The sequence below is a fragment of the Macaca mulatta genome, chromosome 5, assembly GCF_049350105.2.
Source record: "Macaca mulatta isolate MMU2019108-1 chromosome 5, T2T-MMU8v2.0, whole genome shotgun sequence".
Classification (NCBI taxonomy): Eukaryota; Metazoa; Chordata; class Mammalia; order Primates; family Cercopithecidae; genus Macaca; species Macaca mulatta.
The window spans coordinates 157,485,447-157,496,942 of NC_133410.1; the positions used below are offsets into that span (position 1 = coordinate 157,485,447).

Genomic DNA, 11,496 nt, shown 5'->3' on the forward strand with positions numbered 1-11,496 from the left:
CTGTGTTTAAGTTCATTCACATGATGTTTTATTTCTCGTAAAAGAGGTAAATGAGCAAAGTAGCTTTGTTAGCATTTGCTGTTTTAACCATATAGAGAAGATACGATACTTTTTATTACCCATTTTATTATGGAGTTGGTCTAGTGAAATAATAGGAATTTCCTTCCCCATAGTATATCTGTACGCATTTGGATTGAGGAAAAAAAAAAAGTCACAGAGTCAAAATGGCAGCTTGAATACCAACTAACCATTCTGTCAATTGGTGTTCTTGGCCAGAAGAGGGAAAATAGACAAATGTGACTCTGTGTCATTGGTATTTAATTATTGGAAAAAATGTCTAGCATATAAACCCTATGGATTATCAATATTATGATCTTTATGTAGAGAGAACAGAATTTGAGAACAGATTCCAATTATCCAACCTCGGACAAAGATGAGAAAACCAAGGTGTCTTATCTTTATGCCAGCAATAAGATATTTTGGGAAAAACGTAGAATTTGGTGGTTAATAAACCTGGTTTCTAGCCTTCAGTTTGTCTTCACTACTTTGAAGGGGTGGCCTGCCCCTCCACACCTGTGGGTGTTTCTCGTTAGGTGGAACGAGAGACTTGAGAAAAGAAATAAGACACAGAGACAAAGTATAGAGAAAGAAAAGCGGGGCCCAGGGGACCGGCGCTCAGCTTACAGAGGACCCACGCCGGCACCGGCCTCTGAGTTCCCTTAGTATTTATAATTATCTTTACCATCTTAAAGATAAGGGAGTGGCAGGACAATAGGATCGTTTTTAGGGAGGAAATTAGCAGTAAGACATAAGAACAAGGATCTGTGACATGAATAAGTTTAAAGGAAAATCCTGTGCCTTGAGATAAACCTTTTAGCAACATTGTTTCATCCTATCACATGGGGATAAACCTTGGACAATACCTAGCTTTTCTAGGAGCAAAGTCACACCCTGCACGCCCAAAATCCATTAAACCTTGAGTTACCACAGCACATGTCTCTTGCAAGGACAAGGTTGGGGGTAGGGTCACAGATTAACAGCATCTCAAATACAGAACAAAATGGAGTCTCTTATGTCTACTTCTTTCTATATAGACACAGTAACAGGCTGATCTCTTTCTTTTCCCCACATACTCGAATAGCTTAGGCAAGTTAATTCATCTTTTAGATTTCGTTTCTTACTGTATAGACAAAGACATGAAACATCCTGTGAAAATCTCTGGCACAGTGCCTAGCATATAGCAGGCACATAAGAAGTAGAATCATGGGTTCTGAATGTTTTTTACTGTCTTCATCCATGACATGAGAAGTCTTAATTGATAACACAAGCATTCTCAATTTTGAAAAAAGCAATAGAGCCTTTTGAACAACAACAGCAACAAATTTTTCATGGAATCCTAACAAATGAACCAGATAAAAGCTAAGCGGTCCTGACTAAGTGAAAGTAGAAAGCCTAGAGCTACATCCACTGGTCATTTATGGCGTGAAGCCAAAAATATGGTATTAATTCAGGCCTCCTGTTAGTGCATCACACTACCACACGTGTCACAAATGTTTTCATCACCTTTAAATTATTCACTATTTCTTGGACCAATACACATTTCTTGTGGGCTACACATGACAAGGTCTCTATTGTTTCCACCTCCCATTTCCTCAAGGTAATTCCTCTGAAAATTCATAATTAAAAGGGGGGTGATATTGATGTGGTGAACTTTAACAATCCTTTGAAATTGTGTTGGAAAACACACTTTCGTAATTGGAGGGTGGCACATACAATTGCAAACCAGCCTGATTCAGGCAGAATGTTCAAATGGATGCCATCTATCTGTTCTGCTGACTGCGTATACCGGACTGCTCACTGAAATGATCACTTGTGGCCCACCCAGTTCAGCTATCTGTATTTAACAATATACGAAGAGTTTCTTTTAACTCAAGACTATATAAAGACAAAAGAACCATTTGGTTTGGAATAAATCAGAGCATTGTAATAATTGTGTATATTTTACTAAATATATAACTTACTTTTACAATAACTACACTTAGCACCATTCCATAATTGGGAGAGACTGCAGAGTCAGATTAAACTAATTTTAAACCCCAGTTCTTCTACTTACTAGCTTTGTAATCTTGGGCAATTACTTTATCCTTGTTAAACCACCATTTTCTCATTAGTGAAATGGAAATGAAAATTCATTTCTCATTTGGGTTGCTGTGAGATTGAAAAGAAAAAAACAGACCCTGGAACCTGGCATCAGACCCAGCATATAGTGTGTGCTCAATAACTGTTCATTCATTTTGCTTAAAGTATTGTGTGGTTTTGATGTTCCCTTATAGTCCCAACTTGACAAAAAAAATGGTGAAACTGAGTTAAATTTGGTTAACCAAATTTACTGGAATTGTACCAGTATAGCCTGTTTCCTTATCTTAGTTTTCTTTTATTTTTCTACCTCTGCAGGTATTTTTACCTCTGCAGTGATCATTTACTGATCATCTCCAGAGCCTTAGGCTGACTTGGATTTTATGCTAATTTAGAATCTCAGATTCTCTGTTTCAGTCATTGAATGTTTACACACAATAAAGAAGTAAATGCCCATCAACTGTATGCCTAAAACTATCAGCTACTAATGGCTGCTGCACAGATTTATGCAAAGTTAGAACAAGAGGAATTCAACCCTTTTTCAAAATGTGCTCTGCTAACTGCCTAGTACTGTCATAAGTTAGCCTAGGAATGTGCATTCTCTCCCTGCTCCCCTGACCCATCAGATATCCCATTAGATATTTTAGGATGGAAATGACTCTAATTTACCATATGAAAATATTTGCTCTTCTTGCAGATAACATTAACTGTAGAATGAAATTCTCATAAATTGAATATGCAAGAAAAACACCTAGGGATCCTTCTTGTTAACATGCAGATTTGAATTCACTAGGTCTTAGGAGAGGCCTGAAACTCTACATTTCTAACAAGCTCCCTGGTGACACCCATGCTACCGGTCTGCAGATCACAGCTTGGGTAGCAAGGCTCCAAGGTACATCCTGGGTCACCGTGTATTATTTGTTTATTTGTTTATTTATGTATTTCATGCTAGCCATGTTTGAAATACAAATGGACCCAAGGAAACCTCATTGCTGACTTGGACATTTTTAGCTGTTTATCTCTGAGAAAGTTATCGTCTAAAGAAAAACAGCAAATAAAAACTCACAGCTCTGTGTCAATTTTTAAATGACTTAACTTTACATGATGTCTTTCTTTGGTAAATTTTAATCTTTTTGACCATCCAGCAGGTTGGTTTTCTAACCACAAAGAAAGTAAAAATCCCTTATGGAACAACAACAACAACAACAACAAAACACCATTGCTACTTTGAACACTATTAAAATAACATTGGCATGTGACTGAGGCCAGCACCCCAGAAGGTGGGCATTTATAATAATAACTACCTTACCTTGACTTCCATTCAACAGTGATCTGTGAGTCTTATCCAATCAATGAGGATGATGCAGATGTGAACTGTGATTGCCACAAATTTGTTAGTTTGTCAAGCACATCAAAGACATGGCAGGTCACCCGCTGGGCTCCCCTTTACCTTTCTTAAGATTAGAAGATATTCAGAAATTTTGTCCTAAACTCCATTATTTTAGGAGCTGTTTCTTAAGAAAACTCTGAGCCAAGCATTCCAGAATATATTATCGCTTTGAACACAGATTTTCATTGACAACATTTTGTGGGCATCCATTTAATATTAATATTAAGCCAAGGAAATAATGGTCCTTGTTTCTTTCCTTTAAAATGACAGGAATAGTGGGTACTTGTTCCTTCTGAAAAACAGGAAATATCTAAGCCAGCAGTATTCACACTAGTGTCATTCCTGCATTACTTCAGTTATCAATTGAACCTTGCCAAATTCTCCATAATGCATCTGCCTACCAGCGAGGGAGAGGCTTATGTGGGAGATTGACTTGTAAAGGTTATCTCAGGAACAAATGATATGCAGCTCTCCACCTTTTAAAAAGTCTTGAAATGCTGAGAAATTGGATAGCCACTGAGGTACAGAAAATGGGGCATCTGCTTATAATTGTCTGAAATTAGTAAGGTAATGTTTTAATATAATTGGTACAGAATTTGGACTTAATTCTTTAGAAGGGATGTCCAAACCAAATAAGCACTTATTAGTGCTGTTCTCTGTCACCTTAAAACAATGTAAGTCTAAGTATTTTCAAGGGTTAGAACTCAGGAGTCTCTAGGAGTTTCCCAGAATCCTTGAGACTCTTGTCCACCAGGTATAAGGTGGGAGAGGGTGGGTTAGGGGCATAGCAGCCAGGAGTAGAGGTTTTAGATGAGTTTATCCTCAAGTCTCAGGGAGACTTCTTGTTGGTACTTTTGCCAACATTTGAAAGTGTTATATTTTGTTTTGTCTCTTCTGTTGAATCTAGACCGATAATACCCCCCAAATTTTGCCCCAGGGTCTGCACATTTATAAACACAAGAAATGCAATTGCCGAGGCCTCAATTTGTTCTATTGATTTGGAGAGTGCTGCAGGGAGTCCCAAGATCAATAAAGCACTGGCTTGCTTCCTTTCACTTCTTCCTTGCCAGTTCCCATTGCCCCCAATTTGCCTGTTTTCTTGTCTTGCTCTTGGGAATCAGTGCCATATGTGTCTGATCTCTCTCTCTCTCATCTCTCCTGGGAGAAGAAAATAATTCTGAATGCTGAATGATTGTTTTTTAGAATTCTAACAGCAATACATTTCAAGGTGGATGAAAGAAGTCCTGAAACTTATAGGAATACCTATAGGTCTACCTATTCTTGTATCTACCTTTATATGCAACATGGTGTAAAAATGCAGGGCTTCAGACTTCACTTGTACAAGCTTGCCAGTGATTTTTCTGGTCCTGGCGGAGGGCCATTGTGGATGTTAGTCCATGAGGCCTTGTGCATACCTAATGTATTCTTTTCCTGTGTTCCTGTTCCTTCTCTGTTTGCATGTGTATCCAAGTGAGTGTGCACGTATATGTAAGCAAAAACGCACACACTGTGGGCAACATCTGCATGAAAGAAAATTTTTTTTTTTTTTTTTTTTTGAGACGGAGTCTCGCTCTGCCACCCAGGCTGGAGTGCAGTGGCCAGATCTCGGCTCACTGCAAGCTCTGCCTCCCGGGTTCACGCCATTCTCCTGCCTCAGCCTCCTGAGTAGCTGGGACTACAGGCGCCCGCCACCTCGCCCGGCTAGTTTTTTTTTGTATTTTTTTAGTAGAGACAGGGTTTCACCGTGTCAGCCAGGATGGTCTCGATCTCCTGACCTCGTGATCCGCCCGTCTCGGCCTCCCAAAGTGCTGGGATTACAGGCTTGAGCCACCGCACCCGGCCGAAAATATTTTTTGAAAAGGTCAAAGTAGAGAATGGTAAAACTCAAGTGAGGATAAAAATAGAAGCCCAGCCTTGGGACAACATTGTGACTATTTGATAATTAGGTTCTACCCAAGACCCTTGTCTTGTTCTTTGGAAAATCACCTCACTCTGAACAAGTCTTCCTTAGATCAACAGCTAGAAAATGAGTAGGTGATTGAGATCCTCTGTGAACAAAGGACATATTCTGAGGAAACTACCTTTTGTCTCCTTAAGGCTTGGGATGAGTTTGTTTTATTCATTCATTCTGCTTCAAGAAGAAGATCTGGGAGTAAGAATGAAGTTTCTCAGACGAGGTTCTATATGCTCACTTAAGAAGATGTCCTTAGCTTTCCCTGAATTTTCTCTTCCTTATCCCCAGAAAAGTAAGAAAGTGAAAAATATATAGTCAAAATAAAAGAAAACATGGAATAAAGGCCCCTTCTGATGTAAAGGAAATTTTAAAAACTTATTTTCATCACTACAAACTACTCTTTCCCCTCAAGAATAAGTTACCACTGTTGGAGTCAGTTACAGTTTCCAGAATTCTCTCTGGGAACTGTTGTGATAACCTCCAAGGAGCCCCTGTCCTCTGCAACTCTGTGCCTCCTTTCTAGACTCTGCTGTTATGTCAAGGGGGTGGCTATGGCCCTTCTACCTGGGGAGAAAGGCAGTCAGTCTTGGCACCAATACTAAGAAGACATTTACACTGGAAACAACATTTCTTCAATGATCAATGACCTAACCAAACTGAATAATGGCTAGAAAAGAGGCATGATAAAATGGGTAGTCCTCATTTGGTTGTTCATTTCTCTGTTGTTTTTTTTTTTTTTTTTTAAAGAAAATTCAGCAGTCTTTCAGTTGGGTCCAGGAATTCCCTGAAAGTGAACCAATGTAGAGTTCCTCCATTTTAACTTCTGATACTGGACCCGCTTAAGGAGTGCTCTTGATCCACACTTCACACGTCAGCCTCGTGTTCAGCCCTCCCCATCATGACTGACAGTCCCTACCCTGTACCAAGGAACCATCTGTCTCCACAGCTCGCCCACACAAGGATGGAGTTGTCGTTGATGTGGCAGCCAGGACTGCAGCAACAGGCATCGATGCCAGACAACACAGGTGGTCCAGAGCATGGAGAGTCACCAAGGAGACTCGGAGAACACCAGCACTTCCGTTATTAGGGTGGAATACATCTGAAGGCATCACAATTCTATTCCAGTCTAAAGAAACCTGAGCCAAATGACGGACGCTGGGTCCCAGAATGTGTCCATCAAATCCCTAATTCATAGAGATGTTAACAAATGTAATATCCGTTACTGTTCACTGAAAACTTACCAGGAGCCACTGTGCCATGAACTTTATAAGAATTGCCTAATTTAATCTACAGAAAATACTATTATCTCCATTTTTAGAGAAGGAACATGAAGATTAGTGACTTGCCCAATATTACACAGATAGTGATGGGTGAGTCAGAATTTGTACCCACGCAGCCTTGTACCTGGGCCCACACTGTTATCCACCAGACTTCAATGATTCTCTTGACTTGTGGAACTAGGCAAGTTGAAGGATGTGTTTTCTGGTGGTCTATGTTTCTAACTTTAGGGTTCACAGTAATTAGAAAAAGGCACAGAAACATTTCAAATATTTTCTCCCAAGGTGACCCACACAAATCATTAGACTATGTGCTCTGATATTGTGGCCTATACCAAACTGTCTCAGACAATTCAATCTATTCAGTACTTCATTGTTGCAAAGAATGAAGAGAGACAGTGAGAGACAGGACTAGCTGGATTTCCTAGGCCAACTAAGAATTCCTAAGCCTAGCTGGGAAGGTGACCGCAGCCACCTTTAAACATGGAGCTTGTAACTCAACTCACACCAGACCAATCAGGTAGTAAAGTAAGCTCACTAAAATACCAATTAGGCTAAAAACAGGAGATAAAGAAATAATCAAATCATCTATCACCTGAGAGCACAGGGGGAGCGACAATGATCGGCATATAAACCCAGGAATTCGAGCTGGCAGGGGCAACCCCTTTTGGGCCCCCTCCCTTGTATGGGAGCTCTGTTTTCACTCTATTAAATCTTGCAACTGCACACTCTTCTGGTCTGTGTTTGTTCTGGCTTGAGTTGAGCTTTTGCTTGCCGTCCACCACTGCTGATTGCCATCCTCGCAAACCCGCCGCTGACTTCCACCCCTCTGGATCCGGCAGGATGTCCGCTGGGCTTCTGATCCAGTGAGGCACCCATTGCAGCTCCTGATTGGGCTAGGGACTCACCACTGTTCCTGCTAAGTTCCCAGGTTCATCCTAATCCAGCTGAGCACTAGTCACTGGGTTCCATGGTTCTCTTCTGTGACCCACGCCTTCTAATAGAGCTATAACACTCACCCCATGGCCCAAGGTTCCATTCCTTGGAATCCATGAGGCCAAGAACCCAGGTCAGAGAACAAAAGACTTGCCGCCATCTTGGGAGTGGCCTGTCACCATCTTGGGAGCTCTAAGAACAAAGACTTGCTGGTAACAAAAACATCCTCTATGGGTCTAAGAAAAATCAAGCAACATATGACTCTAATGGAATTATAGAACTAAAGCTTAATTCTTTATCTTCCCTTCATAATGATGATTCAAACTCTTATTTGAAAACTCAGCATAGTATTTTTGTTAATTTTCTTCTTCAGTATACAATACATCTCCTAATATGCAATATATCTCCAATGAAATCCTATTGATTCTTTTGAACCTATCTCCATTTGTTCCCATTATATAATTTCAGTTCCTAGATTCATCACATCCACCATGAATGCTTTAATGGAATCTTAATTTTTATTTCTATCTCCAATATCTGTCTAATATTTTCTAATGACTTAAAGGAACTATTCTAAAGTGCCAGTCTGACCCCTTTCCTCCACTCTCTTCTTTTGTCTCTTCCTAGCACTTCTCATCTTTAAATGTATTGCATAGTTTTATTTTGCTTATTGTCTGCCACTCTCCATTAGATTGTAACACCCATTAGACCAGAAGTTCTTGTGTGTTTTGTTTCAGACAAGGATATCTGTTTCCTCACAGCTGTGGGTACTGTGCCTGGCATATACTAGGAGATCAATAAATATGTTTGAATACTTGATATGCCCTCCTTAAAAAATCTACCTTGCCCTTCTGTTTCTTCCGGGATGAAGTACAAACTTCTTAACACTGATACTTTATGCAGTGGTCTCAACCTGAATTTCTACTTAATTTCTTTGCATCTTCCTCTGCACAAAACTTTTGTTCAAATAACATGAATGTTGTCATTCCTGAAGCTTGCCATGTTTTTTTCATGCATCCCTGCATTTGCAAATGCTGTTCCCTTTGTCTGAAAAACCCTTCCCAAGGCTGCTTAGAACACAGCATGTGTGGATGATTGTCTCTTCAGTTATCCGGCCAAACAATTGATTGATTCATTCATTCATCCCTCCATGTGTTACCTGACCCACCTCTATACATCCTTGAAAATCCACACGAAATTTTTCCATTCCTCTGAAGCACCCCCAGATTCCCACTTGGCATTGGGCACATTTCCTTGGTGCTCTGATAGCACTATTTATATAGCTCTATTTTGATTCTTATCACATGGAGTTGTAATTTATCTTATATGCTTTCTTTGCTTTCTCTGATTGTGAGATGCTCCAGAATAGGGAGTGAGTCATTTATCAACTTGTCCTCAGTATATTTTACAGTACCTGGCACATAATAAGTACTCAATAAATGCATAAAGAATAAATGAATAATTAACCTATCTAGAGCAGATGTATGTTTTGGGAAGAAGAGGTAATTGCTCTGGATTGAGAATTCAGCAGGTAAGCATTCTATTCAGATACCTGAAAAACCTCAAGAAGTTCCTTTAGTATTTATGTGAAATGAATATTTTAGTTTTACTAAAATAATAATTTACATTATGTGAAATTCATAGAATAGTAACCAAGTAACAGAAAAATCCTGGAGCAGTAGACCAAGTAATATAATAGTGAGTCATATATTGAGTAAAGAATAATGTAGCCCACAGAAAAATGTTTAGGTTCTGCTCAGGTCTCAATTATCTGTACGTAATTCTCTATGAAGCCAATGAGAATGATGAATGACTAAGAAGGATGACATTTGGTCTCGGAGCAGATAAATTAACTATTTCAAACCAGAAAATATTATACAAATGTGGTAATTATTCTCGAGTTTCTTTAAAAAATGACTAACATGCCAAAAAATGACTTATTTAAATTTAAATGGAATTTGATTTTTAAAGTAGGTACTCCTATGTCTCTTCAATGCCAAAAGAGAAGAGCTGCCTAGCCATTTTGTTTACCAATCTCTCATTCATTCCTTCTCCATCAATGGGTATTTTTTTTTTCCACCTGAAGCTGCCCACAGAGAAAACAAAACAGAACGTTTGAAGGACATTAAGAATGAACAAGCAGCCAGGTTTTCCCTAAGAAGGGGTATTTTTTAAATGAACTGACAATTTTCTTTGTTGGTACAAATGAAAAGCTAACATAAAAATATTCTCTAAGCTTCACTTGTAGTGTTTTATAAGAATGGAGACGAGCTTTGACATATTTCTGTGTGCCTATCTTAATCCTCCAGGACTGAGGATTCCAAGCAAACTGCTGAACCTGCAGTGTTTGCCTATTTATCTGTCTTCCATCTGCACATAATATAGACCTCACATTGTTCATTTGGGAGTCCCTGTTATTGTCCAAATGTCTATCACAAAAGAGGGTGTCTTAGTCCTCTGGGGTAACTGGCCGTGGTACCAGTGGACACAGATGGTAAATGAATGCATTAATATGCTCTGTTCATGGTGGAAATTACACAGAAATAATATATTAACTTGAAAGGATTGCTTCCCATCTTTGTGGCAGAGTTTTTGAGGCCAAGTCTGTATGCACAAAATAAAGTAGAGATTTAAGGTAATTATTTGAGTTGTGGGGTGGGGGGGTGGGAATAACAGCTACCTGTTAATGAAGATTCTGTAATTAATTTTGACATGAATTTAACCAACTAATAGGCTTTCCTGATAGATTTCACCACATTTATTCTTTAATTGCCCCGGCTATGCTTCCTGTGTAGTCAAAATCGTAGTGTACTTTGGTGTTTGCAGTACAAAGCTGTGTATCCTGTTCCCTAAGGATAGAGGGGGAAAAGTGACAATGTTTCTTAGTGGCTCAGTTATCATTTCAGGTTGTTTAAGAGTTTGTTTCTTCTGTAAAATGGGAAGCACAATGTCTATGCCCCTCATAGGAACAGGGCTGGAAAGAAAGTAGTTCATAACTGCAAAGCCCTTTACAGATGTCAGTTATATTTGTAGGTGGAGCAAGGAGTCATGATAGTGGCCACCTAAAGAGATTTAGATGTACAGACAATCCTCGGCTTAGGGTGGGGTTCCGTCCTCATAAACCTATTATAATTTGAAAATACCTTAAGTGAAAATGCATTTAATACACCTAACCTACCAAACATCGTAGCGTAACCTAGCCTGCCTTAAATGCACTCAGAACACTTGCATTAACCTATAGTTGGGGAAAAGCATCTAACACAAAGCCCATTTTATAATAAAGTATTGAATATGTTTGTGTAATTTATTGACGACTGTACTGAAAGTGAAAAACAAAATGGTTATGTGGGTATTCCAAGTACAGTTTCTACTGAACTCATTTCACTTTCACACCATGGTAAAGTTAAAAAATCATTGTGAGTTGAAAGATCGTTTTAAGTCGAAACGTAAATTGATGTTTTTTCTATTTGAAATTTTCAGCAGGAAGGAAATTCTGTCTTTTATTAAATAAGATGCAAACATTCTGGAGATCAATTGTGCTTATTATACACACAGAGTTAGACAAAACTCTCTGCTCCCTATTCTTTTGTGTTTAGTACCTGGGTGTTGGCTGATCTTGTATGGGAAGGCAGTGTACATGAGGGCTAGTGTGTTCTTCGCTTCTGTCTGCAGACTATTTTCACCTCACATTCTTCTTGCTTTCTCCCACCTCACTGCCAAATTTCCTTTAAACATTTTAAGAGTAGCCCATGATTCCTGCAACCAAAGTTGTAATGTAAATACATAGAAAGAAAAATAATTAA

The 11,496-nt window shown here is 39.1% G+C and overlaps 1 long non-coding RNA gene across 1 annotated transcript; it reads left to right on the forward strand.

Moving 5' to 3' along the window:
• The first annotated feature begins 1,873 nt into the window (after positions 1–1,873).
• Positions 1,874–7,481, forward strand: LOC144341009 (uncharacterized). Its single transcript, XR_013417576.1, has 2 exons — positions 1,874–3,416; positions 6,228–7,481. It is a non-coding gene; the product is annotated as an uncharacterized LOC144341009 (long non-coding RNA).
• The last annotated feature ends 4,015 nt before the right edge of the window (positions 7,482–11,496 follow it).